Source organism: Strix uralensis, chromosome 1, assembly GCF_047716275.1.
Source record: "Strix uralensis isolate ZFMK-TIS-50842 chromosome 1, bStrUra1, whole genome shotgun sequence".
Classification (NCBI taxonomy): domain Eukaryota; kingdom Metazoa; phylum Chordata; class Aves; order Strigiformes; family Strigidae; genus Strix; species Strix uralensis.
Window position 1 is genome coordinate 145,724,957 of NC_133972.1, and position 16,493 is coordinate 145,741,449.

General features: G+C 35.8%; 1 long non-coding RNA gene across 1 annotated transcript in view; it reads right to left on the reverse strand.

The window, feature by feature from the left end:
• Window positions 1–9,156: 9,156 nt before the first annotated feature.
• The window catches only part of LOC141949933 (uncharacterized), a 730,729-nt gene continuing 723,392 nt past the window's right edge, over window positions 9,157–16,493 (reverse strand). The window contains exon 2 of the long non-coding RNA XR_012630895.1: window positions 9,157–9,201. This is a non-coding gene — a long non-coding RNA (uncharacterized LOC141949933). The remainder of the gene's footprint in view (window positions 9,202–16,493) is intronic.

A 16,493-nucleotide genomic window follows, 5' to 3' on the forward strand; every position in this document is an offset into this window, starting at 1 on the left:
TAATTTCAACTATACCTATAAATTTTGCCTATAGAAAAAGAAAATAACTTATTTTATGCTATATAATATTATTTCAGTTTATCCAATTGTTGAGACATCTCCTAAGAATAGAACAGGATATGGCCAGGCAGCTGTAGTACTGGGATTAGATCAATATACAATAGTTACGAATATACAAATAGAGCTTGTTCCAAAAATTCTAAATGTTGAACAGGAAACAGATAAGAAATACCTGTCTTAACTGTGGGATTAAGGGAAAAGTTTAGAGAAAGCTAGGAAACCAGTTACCAAAATAACTATATGTAAAGAAAGGCTGAAAAAGCAATGGTGGGTTCGATATGCAGGTTCACAAACTGCACACTTGCAGGTGTTCATGCTTGCCACATTGCATAGCTTTACAATACTTAGTCCCAGGGAGCAAGAGGGAATGGATTCAAGAGAACAACAAGAACAATCCCAGTAAAAGCCACAGAGATTTAGGAGAGAAAATATCTTCTATCATGCAATTGAAAGAAAAAAGATCCTTAAGCAGAGCCTAGCTCACAAGTGGGGAAGTTTCTAAAGTATAAATGCAACTGTTGTGGAGTTTGTGACAGAAGTAAAGAAATGTTATGGGTTAGTTTATATGAGCTACAAACTCTAAACCGGTAGTAAATAGAATCAAGATTGCTGTCAAACATATTTTGAGGCTGTGATTCTACAGTTCTGTACCCCTCTGAGTACCCAGCGAGTGAGGGAGATGAAAGCTAACCTGACTGTGCATACACAGCTTGGCAGACAGGTCCCCAGAACAACAGTTCTGCTGCATGTAAGCAAATCATCTTTGCATGACTTGCATGGGTTTTGTCAATGTGGTCAGGATATATGAGATGTGTTGCATGTGCTTGCATAGACTTCAAGTGTGCAATTCAGTTATTTTAACCTGTGCTGCCAACAATTTGTAAATCTGAAGTAGGTAGTGCTTGGTAAATCTCCCACCAAAGTCAGTGAGATTGACAGTTCTTCATGAAGAAGGGAGGATCATTTACTTTTTAGTTTTCATGAGGGGGGTATATCAAAAAAAGCAACATTTCTAATCTTCAATAATTGCTGTGAAGTATTTAAACAGCCTTTCATTGCAGCTGTCTAACTGACAGGCAGTCTGAATATAGAATGATTGACATCTTTAAGGTAAACATGTAGACTTATTATGCAAAGGAAGTACTGCCTTGAGATAATGATATAACATCCAGCACTGATGCTGTGTTGCATGTTATCATCTACAGCCTTACAAGTAATTTGACTGAAAACAAGGACTTCTCTAAATAAGAGCATGTAAGACATCCTTGTAGGCAGAGATGACTTCTCTGAAAGATGTCCTCCTAGACTTTTGTTTTATTGCCAGAATTAATAAGGGTAAAGTGATGGAATAAATGAAGAAAGTGCACAGAGCAACCTGGTCAGAGAGAAACACAAAAGGGGACACCAGTTTCAAAAAATATTTCATTCAACTTTTAATCATGGAAAATAATTCTTAAAATTATTACATGGTTTGCCACAGGGAAACTAAGTTTTTGTTGCTTTATTTTTGCCTTTAGCTTTCATTACATAGTTAGTTAATTATTTTAATACAAAATATCCTCTCCCACGACCCTTAATTCAGCATACCACAAGCCTATGTATGTATGTCTGCAATTTGATTTACTGTTACTCTCTTGAGAATATTTGTGTTGAAATGCTTCAGAAAAAATATGACTGGAAATGTTGTGAAGTTCTGTGCCTAGTTTACTTATGAAGGAGAGCATCATTCAGAGACAGATTACAAAGTTAATTTTGATCCTCAAGCACTTTTTTTAATGACAGTTAAAACAAAGAGACAAAGAAAATATTTCTACCTCTGTTGCCAGGTAGCTTAGTGAATGGATGTTTCCATTTCCATGAACACTGTTTCACTCCTCCAAACGTGTGTAACGGCCATGCTGCTTTTTCCAAGAGTATCAGAAACACCCTTGAAGTGATCAGCTCTACTGATCATAGTACTGAGGGCCCTTCAGAATAATTGAGTTAGATTTTATACTAAACGGCAGATCTGTTCTTGAAGGCATGGACCTAGTATCTCTTAAATGCCTCTATATGTTTTTCCAGTACACTTTGCTTGAACATCACGTACACAGAGAAGGTCCTGAGATTAAATTAGCTCTGTGGACATTATAGGAAGAGAAAATATTTGATTGTTAAATGTGAAAAGAATTCTTATAGCTTTAACATGGTCATCTCACAGCTGCAGTTAAGGCAATTATATATAATGTCTATTAGTCCATTTCTAATTATATCTATCATAACATGCTATTTATGCTTATGACTGCTGTGTGCTTCATCAGATTATTTATCAGCTTCCGCTTAAAGTTGCTTGGTTTTCTTTCCACAGTGTTTCCAGCCACTAAGATGCTATCAGTATATATAAGCAGACAAAATTAATCATTTCCATGTAATTTTCTTTGCCATTGTTGATACACAATTTCATCATTGTACTGGCCCACTTTATTCATTCTTTGCAATCTTAGAGCCTGCAGCATTCACCACCAAAAATAACTTCTCACAAACAGCCTCTTTTCAAACTTTCTTTATTCTCTTCTTTCAATCCACTGTTTAAATATGTTTAACAGTCCTGATCTCCCAAATGACTCTACTGTTAACTTATTTTCATTCTAAGAGTTATGCATTAGAAACCTTGAGAAACTGTTCTTGAAGCAGGATACTCTTCACTCTGAGAGAAAGCATCATTTTTTTTTCTTATTTATTCCCATTTCTTAAATTCCTAGTCTTTAATTTTATTCATTGTAACAGTTTGCTGTATTAATCAGCCAGGGATTTTTCAGACTCTTGTATTTTGGTAAGGAACTTCTATTAAAAGCTTTAAAAATGTCTGAATAGGTACCTGGTTTACCTTAGACCTTTTATTCTTAAATCTTTAATTACTTACACAGGCAAAATACTAAAGGCAGAACTGAGATTTGTAATTTGTTTCATGTGGGCTAGACATCCACACAATAGTCTTATCTTACCCAGTGGCAATGAGACTATGTTTTTTAAACATGAATAATTGCCTGGTTCCAGGAAAAAGCCAGGAAAGTTCTTTTTGCATCTAAACAAGCATTGCACACAGGGTAATTAGAACAATAGCTGATTACTGATTATGGTTATTCCTGAATTTTCCCACAATTTTGATACCTGGAAATAAAAGCATAGTCCTTCTAGACTCACTAAATTTATAATAACATTAGTGTAACTTTTAAAACACTCACTTTCCTTCCTTCATTTAAAAACATCATTCTAGGTAAGTAAATATTACCTGACTAAAATAGTGGTTCTTTAAAATTTATGTATTTTATGTATTTTATATTTCCTCTATATTTCATATAAAATGCCACTTCCTCAATGCTTTAAGTGATATTACATAGGTATTGCATTAAAGCATATGAAAGATAAGGAAACACATTATTTGTAGTTTACATGATATATAAAGCTACTTCTGGTGCCTAAGGGAAAGTCAGTAGAAATTCATTTAAATTCTTACCCTGACATTCCAAGCTGTATACACTTGAAAACAAGCTGTAACCATGGATTTTGCTGTATTTTATTCCTGATTTTTTCAAAATTAATGAACAAGCAATATCCTTTAGACCAGTGATGAACATCCTTTTCATGATTCACGATTCATTCTTGCGAAGTAATCCTTAATGTAAATTGCAAGCACATATGCTAATGACAGCCGGGCCTAAAAGTGCAAAGACTAATTGTATCTGAATGAGAAAGCAAAGGTAAAAAAGAACATTTTGGGCACTATCACTTGCTTATGTCATTGAATTTTTAGTCCCTACTAAGCCTTTACAATGTGAAGGCTAATCTGCTGGGCGAGGTAGGTACTGGATATGAGAAGGCTATTGTATTGTGTACTTGCTGTAACATACAGTCATGACATTCAAGGCATTAGTATATGTTAATTCCTTGGGAAAACTCAAAAGCTTTTCTGTGGGCCTTAATTTATTTAAAGACCGAAAGTTTTGGTGTCTGGAATGTCTTTTATCCTGGTGTCTTCCTATCTTGCTCTGTATCAATTTGATTAAAGAAGTGACACCACCAGATAGATTTTTTAAAAAAATTCTGCTCAGGTTCTTTGACCAGAACTCATTCTTCCTCTTCCCCAAACTCTGTAATCTGACTTTTTCCTGAGAATAACCTCAGTTCAGAGAATAAGTATTTGTCTAACACCAGCCTTATTTTCTGATGTTCTTATTGTGTCCTGAAACAATATTAGGGAACTAAGGATTCTTAATTCCAGGCTTCATAAGTATTATAGAAGATGCACCATTCTTTTATAGGCAGTGAGCCACCCACTCACTCCCCCACCCAGTTGGATGGGGAAGAGAATTGGAAGTGTAAAAGTGAGAAAACATGTGGGTTGATATAAAGACAATTAAATAATAATAATAATAAAAAAGTAGAAATCAAAACCAAAACCAAAATAATAAAAAGGAAAAGAAACAAACCCAAGAAAATGAAGTGATGCAATAAAACCCCCAATTGCTCACTACCAACTGACCAATGCCCAGCCAGTCCCCAAGCGATGGCAGCTCCAACCAACCTTCTCCCACAGTTCTATTGCTGATCACTGTGTCACATGGTATGGAATATCCCTTTGGTCAGTTGGGGTCAGCTGTGCCAGCTGTGTCCTCTCCCAACTTCTTGTGCACCCCCAGCCTACTCACTGGTGGGGTGGGGTGGGAAGCAGAAAGGGCCTTGATGGTGTGTACTGTTCAGCAGTAACAAACATCTTTGTGTTATCAACACTGCTTTGGTCACAAATCCAAAGCATAGCCTCATATAAGCTACTATGAAGAAATGCAACTCTATCCCAGCCAAAACCAGTGCAAATGGAGATAAATAGAAGCAATAGCTGAACTGTGAAATTCTAGCCTAATACACATCACTTTGTAAATGAGAACTACTATTGTAGTTACAATATAGAAAATAATCTTTCATTTTGTTTGGTTCATTTATTCAACTATTTTATTTCCTTTATTTCCTTTTATTTCATTTGATTTTAATAAATAAACATTGAAAAGCACTGTGTTGAAGGAGTGATTGTCCAACTACTATGAAGGAATATGGACAGATGGTTTAGAAAAAATGTAATATGATGAACATCTATGTTTAATATTTTAGGTTTTTATTTATGTGGAAAAATGTATTTTTAACTGACCACTTTTCTTCTCAACCCCTTGAAGTCTTTTTTAACACTTCTTTGACTATATCAGAAATTGAGACAGAAATCCAGTATCTATGCCACAGACCAAGGAAGCAAGAGATTTTCAGGTTTGTCTTTGTAGCTTCACAGTATGGCTAATAGTTTCAGACAGAAATAGAGATACTCTAACTTGCAAAGAGCTGATACAGGTGACAGTTTAGTTTCACAATAACTTTTTAATGGGAAAATTGTGATGAATAAAAATTACTTTTATACTATAAATTAAAGAACACTTTAAGATCAATATTATTAAATGTGCTTTTTAGCTACAATTTCCCTTTAGGTTACCAGATAATGTCATTTTTTAAAAAGCATTAAAGACTAAAAAGCCATTAGAAAGTAAAAGAAGCAGAGACAGGAGGGAAATTTCTATTTAATGGGCAGAGGAGACATTGGTCAATAAGTACTAACACATGTAAAACCACATACTTTATGTTCAAATTCCCTACCAAAGGCATAGTAACTAAGCATTATTGCAATAGTCCACTGTTTTGTTGCAGCTGCTGGGAGTTAAGTAATAATGAAAACAAATGGGTTCCTTTTTCTGTAAAGAGCCTTCATAATCTCTCTCATGGTAGACACTTAAACGTTCACTTTGAATTCTATAACCTGTTATACAATCTTCTCTCAAGCAAATGGCTGAGTTCCTGCTCAATATCGTTAAAAACACCTGAAAGAGCTTTTCAGTTTAAATATCTACAATTATTTTACTTCCTGGGACATTAAATATTTGTGGTTTAAAAGCACTAAAGTTTATTTGGATCATTTGTTAAAGAGAAGAACTGTTCTTTGGAGAATCTGGAAACTGCCCAAGGTAAGACTATGATCAGTTTTGCAGTGTTTATAATCACTGTGGAATTGTTTTAGCCAAGTTGTTTCATGAAGAGTAAAGCTGGTAAAGCCAATAGTGAATGAAGTGACTACAAATACAAAATTAATACTGCAAGAATGACCTGTGATTTAAACATTAGATTTCATGGAACAACTTTGAGGTACTTGAATTACTATGCTAAATAAGTAAGCTCTGTGGCTTGTGTAACATATAGGGGTTTAACAGTAAGTTTTACAAAAGGCAAATACAATCATGAGAAAGTAACCATAAGATTGTATGATGGCAAAGATGATATAATGCATGGCCACAAACTTACAAGGTAAAGATCATGTAAATAGTAGCTGTATTGTATTTGTTAGACTTAGTGCAAAGCTTAGTGTTGTTAACTGGGAAAAGGTATTTAAAACAGCATAAACCACTGAGGTTGAAGTAATAGTTCTTTGAAGTTGAATTTGACTCCAGGAAAATAAATGAACTTATTAGATCTCATTGTGATTAATAGTGACAAATAAAACTAAATCTGAACCCAAATGATATATATATTCATATGTGTTAATAACTTATTTTGAAAACCTGTTCAAAGGACAGCCAAAGACCATAAGATAGTGTACAAAATAATGAAACTTATTCCTGACAGAAATGTTCAGTTTACTGATGCAGAATGGAAAGATCTCGGCATGCATACCATCAAGGAATACCAGGAAAAAGAAAGCACAGGTAGCAGTATAGCTATCACTGAGACTTTATCATCAGTTTACAAAATAATATGTTGATTTTTCAGGTGCTGAAACTGTTATATTTTGTCTCTTTTGTGTATAATGTCATCTGTTAGAGTTACACGTCTGCAAAAAAAAAGTATTCTTCTGTTTCCAAAAACAGAACTGAAGATGCTATCAAAAGCAGACTTCATATTCTTTAGAAGGAAAAATTGGATTATCATACATAAGAATTCTGGAAAGGAATGTCTTTACAGTGTAGGTTAGACACAAAATTTAAATTCTAATTCTGTTAGACTAAATAAAAGACATTTGCAAAAGTCCTTATTGTCCTCATTCAAGAACTGTCCTCTCGCTAATTCAGATCAGTCAAAGTCTAACAATAGGAAATACTACTCATATTTCTGAATTCTGACAAGTGAAGATGGGTGACTCACTGTTGGAGCCTCAACTTGGTAGTTTTCTTTTCCTGTTCTGTTTTGTGACACTGTTTCTACTCACAATTATGCTATAAATAGAATTTTTATTTTTCCCCTAGAAATTTCCTGCTCATTCAAACAAAATTTGGAAGACCTATCTTGGTTTATTTCATGAAATAATAATGTGCTATTAAATCCCTGCAGATTGGATACTGTTAGGTGGTGTGGTTATTCTTTACAAATAATTTATTTTCTTAAAAAACCGTAAGAAGGTTTCCTATAAATTCTTCACCACACCTACAATATCGAGAAAGGCGTTTTTGCATTGTACATGGAGGACCAACATTTTGATGATGTATGACTTTAAGTGTCACTGCCTTTATGATGAATAACACTAGGCAACATTGCTGAAATGATGGATAACACAAAGAGCCATTGCTCTGATGATATATTCTAGTAAGGGTACAATCCTGATGTAACATACATAATAAGAGCAAGTTGCTTGGAGTTATCTATCATCACAGCAATAATCAGCAATGCTATATACTCTATTGGTAGCATTGGTCTGATAATACATAATACAAAATGGAATCTCTTTACAGATGTGACATGCATCACATTTATTGCATAAAATAAGGATGAAATGGGAAAAGGTTGGTTTTGTTCTGTTTTTGAAAGCAAGTCTCTCTTGAGACAATAGAGCTGTAAAAATTAGATACCAATGTTTAATAACTCTGCTGCCTGTGTCTCCAAAATTAAACACTGTCTGGAATATGCAAATAAATCATACTTTCTGTAGACAAAATTATGCTTCTGACACTGCTTGTCTAATTAAAGAATATATTTCACTACGACAATATGCAGAATATGGTAGGTTTTCTGTTGTCATCCATGGCTGCACCAGTCAGTGAATTGAATTGTAGACTGGAGGGCTACAGCCATAGAGCTATGTGGTAGTGATGACATGATGGATTTACAGCTTCAGCCATGGGACCTTGTTAGACTATAAAAATGAATTTAGTCTTTATATGGAATATTTTGATAAATGTTTACACTAATGTGTTTAAAGTTATACAAATCAAAATGTGAAACTCAGGGTGGAGGTTCTTACGTTATAACATTGCTATGTAATTAACAGGTAGACTGAACTAAGATGTGAGCAGGCAGGAACTACATTTGCATACTGATATAGTGATAATGAAAAGAACAGATGTAAAGTCATGGCTCGTGACTCATGTGATAGTCATGAAACTCAACTTCTTGACGTTTAAGAAAGAATGAGGAACTTAGTTCAGAGCTATCCTATAAATCTTGGTCACTGGGACATCCATGTTAGATGGGGTGCTTTATCTTTTTTTGTAATAGCTAATTCAGAACTATTAGATGGTGTAACATGGAGACAAAAACTGCTGATCATGAAGAAGTGTGACAGAAAAATGCTGATTTTAATTACTTGTTGTCACATTATGCCTTGCAGATTAAGCTTTTTTACACACAAATGCAATAATTTCCAGTTCATAAATGAGACTAAACAACATTTTCAGTCTGATCTGATGTTATGACCTCAAAATAAACAGTAAATTGATTTTATACTAAGTAAAATAGATGTTCAAATAATACATGCCAAGTTGGTTTTTAATCTCCAAAGATTATCTTTCAGAGGACAGGTTAAGAAACCAACACATTATTTCTTTTATACATCCCAACATATTCTGCAACAAGGGTTTCGACCCTCATTTGCTTCCAGACACATTTGAGACATATACATTTGATATTTCCAATTCAGGGGATTATTTCTGTGAGCATTACATCAAAGACAGATCTACCATTGGCTTCACTAGATTAGGTGATAAGGTCCTGTTGATGTGGAAGTCCCGGACACAACTTAGACGATCAATGTGATCAAGTTGATGCCACTTTATTAAAGGATACACAGCAATTTATACACTATCACAAGCTTCACGCGCTGCTATCTTATTGCTAATAGGCTAAAGCTACTTGTTCACGCGCCCTTTTGCCCTCTATGATTGGTCCTGGTGTGGTGTCCAAGCGCTGCTCTCCCACTAGGTAGGCATCCTGTTTTCGACAGTCCAACTTCTTTATCTTTTGGCCAGGAATGTAGTTTCTCAATCTATTTCAGCCTTGCTTATGTCCTTGAACACAGCTGCAGCCTGTTGTTACAGTGAGGCCACTCAGTCTGGATTGCTCATAACATGTTCGTTGTTTTCCAGCGATTCCACAAATCCCCCTTTTTGTTTTTGAGCGATCCAGACCCCCCTTTGTTCCTGTGTTAAAAATATTGCACCGACAAGGTCCCAAAAGACTTATGCAAATACTGAGGTGTAAAAATATCAAGAAAGATCTATGATGAAGCAGACAGTAATTTATGACTGACAGGGCTGATTGTGGACTGTAGCTGTGGACCATAGATGAATATTCATATGTCTTATTATGTAATTCTTGATACAAAATTTAAAAACCCACACAGAATTCCTCAGGTAATTTCAGTCAGATGATTACAGTGTCAGAAATGCTGAGAAATTATTGGAAGTTTTAGAGAAAAATTAATGAATCCAGAGGCTGATGGGAGAACTTGCATAGAAAAGTGAGGTTTTTTCCTTCCTGAGTAAAGATTAATGAATGCGAAGTGCAACATTGAAAATAAGAAAAGCAAAATTTGTTAGATCTTCTGCAAGGGATAGAAATAGTGTGGCCAGCAGGACTAGGGAAGTGATTGTTCCCCTGTAGTCAGCACTGGTGAGGCTGCACGTCAAATACTGTGCTCAGTTTTGGGCCCCTCACAACAAGAAAGACTTTGAGGTGCTGAAGCTTGTCCAAAGGTCAACAAAGCCGGTGAAGGGTCTAGAGCACAAGTCTTATGAGGAGCAGCTGAGGGGACGGGGGTTGTTTAGCCTGGAGATAAGGAGGCTCAGAGCAGACCTTATCACTCTCTACAACTGCCTGAAAGGAGCTTGTAGCAAGGTGGGTGTCAGCCTCTTCTCCCAAGTAACAAGCAATAGAACAAGAGGAAATGGCCTAAAGTTGTGCCAGGGAAGCTTTAGATTGGATATTAGGAAAAATTTCTTCACTGAAAAGGTTGTCAAGTACTGGAACAGGCTGCCCAGGGAAGTGGTTAAGACACCATCCCTGGAAGTATTTAAAAGATATAGATGTGGCACTAAGGGACATGCTTTAGTGGTGGACTTGGCAGTGTTATGTTAACAGTTGGACTCGATGATCTTAAATGTCTTTTCCATACATGCACAAACATGGATGATTAATTGAGCACCCAGCAATTACTGGATGGGTAATGTGAAGATGATTTGCGAAAACTGGAATTGCCTGTCCTTGTTGTTGTGTAGTCTGCATAGCTTTTACTGACATTTGGAGGTTTGGGAAGTTGTTTTCTTCTATGTGGATGGCCTTGTCACTTACAGTGAACTTACATCAACCTGCTGGAATTGATGCTGTTAAGCTTTCCTTCAAAATGTGTTAAGCATTATTGTCACTCACATATCTTGCCTCATCAAAACAAACAATAAATGAATTCTAAATGCCTTAGTGTCTCACAAAAGAGGACATTGAAATTTCTTGATGCCATCTCACTAAAATAAAACAGTTGACCTTGAGGAGAATGGCAAGGAGACAAGATTAATTCTCTTTTACTTTTTACCCAGTCCATACAAAATTAGATCCTCTTTGCAGATTGCAGGCACTATTCCAATTATCTGTTGGGGGTTTTTTTGTAAAGCCTTTCTTTGTATGTTTGATGATAGTCCTGATCTGACCTTTCTTTTTTCTGTTTGTCATGCTGGGTGAAATGTGTGATTCACCGAATCCAGCAAACATAAGTTTTATGTTACTTATTTAGCGCTGATGACTTCTGATTTTCTGAGCCCATTTATTTTAGGACCGACCCTTAGGTTTGCCACCATTTACTCAGAGGAAACTCTGTTTATCTGCTGTCAAGTAAAATTAGAAACTCCTCAACTGAAAAACTAAAAAAAAAAAAAAAAAAAAAGATAGATTGATAGATGTTGAAATGTATTAATATCCTGCTGGCAGTAATGCACACGGGGTTATAAGACAGGAAAGGAACTTTCGGCTTATCTGTTGCAGTTCTTGGCTGACTAAGATGCTGGAGCTATTGCAAACAGAAGTCCATAGCTCCAGCTATGGACTATAGCCCACAGAAAAGACCCATGCTGGAGCAGTTTGTGAAGAACTACAGCCCATGGTAAGGACCCATGTTGGACTAGGTCGTGAAGGACTATCTGCTGTGGAAGGGACACCATGCTGGAGCAGGGGAAGAGTGTGAGGAAGAAGGAGAAGCAGAAACTAAGGGTTACGGACTAACCATAACCCACATTCTCCACTCCCCTGCGCCAATCAGGTGGAGGAGGTAGAAGAGTTAGGAGTGAAGATGAGTTTGGGATGAAGGGAGGGGAGATGCAGGTGAGGGAAGGTGTTTTTAGTTTTGTTCTTATTTCTCACTATCCTACTCTATTATTGACTGGCAATAAATTAATTTTCCCAGGTCGAGTCTGTTTTGTCCATGACAGTAACTGGTGAGTGATTTCCCTGTTCTTATCTTGACCCACAAGCTTTTTCATCATGATTCCTTCTCCAGTTCTGTTGAGAAAGGGGAGGCTTTGTGGGCATTGGAGGACAGCCAAGGTCAACCCACCACACTAAGATAGTACTTACTTGTCTTTTCGTTTTACCCCAATGTCTTTATAAACAGCAAATATATCCCTCTCAGCAATTTTTTACTTAAACTCAACTAAATAAATAAGGCTTTTCTAGCATTCTCTCTTAAAATAGACTGGTCATAATCCTGCCCTTCCCCTTCAGAATGCTTCAACTGTAATTACTAGGTGAATATAACTGTGCCATGCAGTTATGCTCTAATGACACTAGTACTTCCATGTCCTCACCAGAAACCTCTCTCCTGATGCAGTCCTAAGGTTGGCAGTATTGTCTACTGTGTTTTGGCCTCAAGCAAATTCTTCTATCTGTGTTATGACCTCCTGAAAATGGATGTTTGTAGCAATACAACTTTCTACAGAAATACCCTTGAAAAAAACCCCAGCATTGATACAGAAAACAATTTCTTTGCCTTGTCATTTTCTGCATTCCCCTACGCTGTTATTTAAGACACTTCATGTTTGAATGAGACCTCTCTCCTTCCCACTCTCCACATCTTACAGAGAAAAGGGAGTTCTGTGTTATAATTTGTTAAAAACCAAACAAACAAACAAGAAAAAAAATGTGTGTGGATTCATAAATCTAGCATTATTACTTTTGTATGTTTAGGAATCGATCTGATCAGCTCCTGGCTGTCTTAGTTCCAGCTGACTTCAGGAAGTCAGTGGGGGCTGTATTTCTACTTTTCTGTAGTTTATGGCTCTCAGTTATGAGGTTTATTTGGTTCTTCCATCAAGAGAAGCCATGAGCTACAGAAGGACAATTTATGTTTAAACTAAACCATCACCAATAGTAAGCATGTAGCCAAGAAAAAAAACAACAAAAAAACCCCCCAGCAAAGCAAATGCAATATAAATAGGTGAACTACAATAGAAATCAGTATCGAAGGCACTCTGATTAGATAAAAGTGATGAGCTGTAAAGACAAATCATTTAATTTGCTTCTATTTTTAGGAATACATTCCAAACAAACACAGTGATTAGAGAAAAGATCCTCTATGCAGAGAAATGAAAAATAAATAAGAGATCCACATTCTACTTTTGAATCTGCAGAAAATTCCCTGCTATGGAAATACTGATTTTTCTGAGGATTATTTAAATTTATATGCCAATACCTGGATATAATTTATATGGGAAATATAAAAATAATATAAATCTTCTCCTAGTGCTCATACGCATCAACATCTAACAATCAGGAAGAATCATTCCTCTGATTTTTAAATTTATTTATTCTTTCAGGGACTTTGCATCTTATTTTGGGATTAAAAGGTTTAACTACATACAAGTAATATTTGGATTTTCTGGCTGGAAACGGATATTGCTATTTAAGCTATTTCTAGCTGTGATTTTTTAAAATCAAAATATAAAATGAAGTAAATTTCATACTTATGAAATCACATGGATGAAGTTTAAACTATTTAACTGCTCATATTTTGTTTTTCTATTTCTTATAGTGTGAAGTGGAGATAGACACTTGGCTTGTTCTTTTTCATAAATTTAAGCAATGATTCAACACAGATTAAGTAGTATGTGTGTTTATTAAAGTTTGTATCTCTTTGGAGTTCTTCAGTTTGAGCAGGTTGTATGCTTCAAGCAAAATTATTGAGAAATCCAACCATGAATTTCTTCTTACTGATGTCTGCATACTCAGCACTGGCAACACACACATACATTGTGGATAATAGATCTGTAATTTCACTACTGCATTATAAGCTTATCTACTTGAATGAAACTGAAGTGAATGAAGGGTGATTGAGGACATAATTCTGATGTGTAAGCCAAGATAAACAGTAAACTGAAACTGCATCTGTGTTATGGCACTGGGATGAATGCCATAATACGATTTATGCACCTGCTAAGCAGTTGGGAAACTATTTCCATATTAGAGGGAGAAACGCATTCTATCCTCAAGGGTTCAGAGAAGTCTGGACCATCAAAACCTTAGTGGCTCACCTGCCTTGTGCCACATGTTATGCAGGTGTGGCACCGTGGACCTTCCCTGCTGTGCTGGGTCTGGGCCAGGGTGAGCTGCAGAAAGTCAGAGGACTCAGACAGGAAGTTAGATGGAGGAGCTTTGACACCTGCTCTAGCCTGAAGGAAGGAAAGTCTTTGTGGAGAAACAAAATTAGCTCTACACCTATGGCTTAGAGGAGGTAGCTGAGTTCTGTCCCCTGGGACTGTAATAATTCCCTTCCATAAAGCCTAATTTACTTCAGGTTTGAAAAAGGGGGGCACATTCCCTTCTGGATCATTCTGATGGGACTTGTGTGTAAGTGGGGTTTATATATAGAAATGAAGGCAGCAGTATACGGACAGAGTCAATTTTACTTCTCAGCGTTGGAGGATATAGGATACAAAATCATTATTGCATTATTACAAAGTGCAGTTTTCCATTTGTGGCATTTTGTGATTTATCATGCACATTAATTGAATGCTGGGACAAGCTCACCAGCTACATGGTGCCTAAATGTGTGTTCTATGAGATAAAGCAAAATTAGGAAGAAAGGAACAGAAAATATTTTTTATGAAGTACTATAAATCTGTTAGTGAATTCAACAATAAAACTTAACGATGAATTCATTAACTCTAGGAGACCAGATCTTAAAGCATTATGTATAAGTGGTTCTGCCATTGGGTAAACTCTGATAACTTGAAGTTTATCTTTGTCTCTGTATTCTGAAGCTATGTAAAACATACATACTTACCAATGCCTGAATTTGAAGATACTATATATTTTGTAATCTCCTTATTCAGAAGGAAAGTGGTAGTAGTGTTGTTGTGTTTGGGGTTTTTTTCCCTCCACCTTTTAAATCTGCCAAAAGATAGAGAAGTTATCCATTTGCTCTTCTTCATCAGGAACAATTTTTAATCCTTCTTCTGTTAGATTGCAGGATGCTAAAGATAGATTTTCCTTTAGTTTACATGCATAGGTGTAAAGAGCTTCACAATGTCAAATCCTGCTCTTTTATTCTACCCGTGGAGAGCAGAGTAGCCCCAATCTTCCTCCAAAACAGTTGAATAAGAACACCTTAAGCAGAAGTGAATAGTCTAAGAAATAGGCGTCTGAGGTTTATGGATATATGATTAAATAGATATATTTTCTACCCTCTATGCACAAGAAAAAAGTAGCAGTAAAAGAGTGACTATTTCAATAGGTCTGGTGATAGCTGTACAACGGCCTGTGAAGGTGACCTTTCCAGACGTATTTGCCATGTCCAGTTTCTATATTCCCACATGATGGAGGAGGCAGAATAGCCATCTGGATCCATTTGTTTTAGGACTCCTCTATAACCTATAAAGAGTGAGCATGTGTTGCCAAATACTCTGAAAATCTTTGCAGTTTTCCTCTGTTGTAAACATACACATGGAACTGAACGTATGTATTTTAAGGGAGACTGAGAGTGTTAATGTATATTGAATCTATTTACCGCCTCCCATTATAAAATACATGAAAATGTTAACTTTTATTGGCATATATTAAATCTGTTTACTGATGTCCTTTACTGAAACCATAAAGGGAGAATTTCCTTTGTACATATTTAAGCAATTTAAATTAATTGTTACTACATCAGTGAAAAATCAATGCAAAACCCAAAACATATGATCATCAAGTAATTTCAGTTTGAAGATTTTTTCAAAGATCATGTTTCCATCCCATTCTATTAAAAGAGAATTTTCTATTTTGCTGTTGCTTAGGGATTCTCTTTTGTTGGGGGGATTTATCTCATTTCTTTTTTCTTTTTGTGATATTTTACAATGCAAAAAGAAAAATCAGCTATAGATCACTTATTTTCCTATCTACTGATAATAAAACTACATAAGATTTACAACAGCATCTGGAGTCTGTTAAAGAGTAACACCATCAATATCTATTAAGTTTTCAGTGTGTACATGTACTTCATATTCTTAAAACATATTTTGTTAAATCTTTGAGGACTTTGAATCAAATTACTTTGCGGCAGATGTTAGATTATTATATTTGAGGTTTTGTATTAGATCACAGTTTAAGGGTGTTTTCTTAAACAATGAAAGAATGTATTTGATAACAAGTATGACAGCTGTTTCGTTCTCATAATCGCTCCTTGTTAGTAAAGTGATGTTATTATGGAGTAATATGTACCTGCTGCCTGTGGTTCAGACTTTTGAGAAAGGTACTGTCATTGAAAAGAAATCACAGCTGTAGCAGTCTCATTTAGTGAAAAAAACTGTTAAGGAAGAGGAGGCAAAGAAAACAAAGCAGAGGGATGCAGAAAAGTGATTAATTATGGAAAACTGTGCTTGAATAGCATTCATCCAGCCAGTGGAAGCTGTCTAATCTTTATTATTCTTATCCAAACTCTTAAATCCCTGATGAAGTAAAATTATGCTTATAATGATGTGCTCAGCAGCCTTAATAGATTTCTGTATGAGTTGTGTGGTCCTTCCCAAAAATAGTATTGCAAGGTGAATGGCTGTGTGTGCCCATAGCTTTCATTTCACTAGATTAAATACTAGCATCAAACAACCGTCGCTGGCATAGGCTAACCTTGGAAG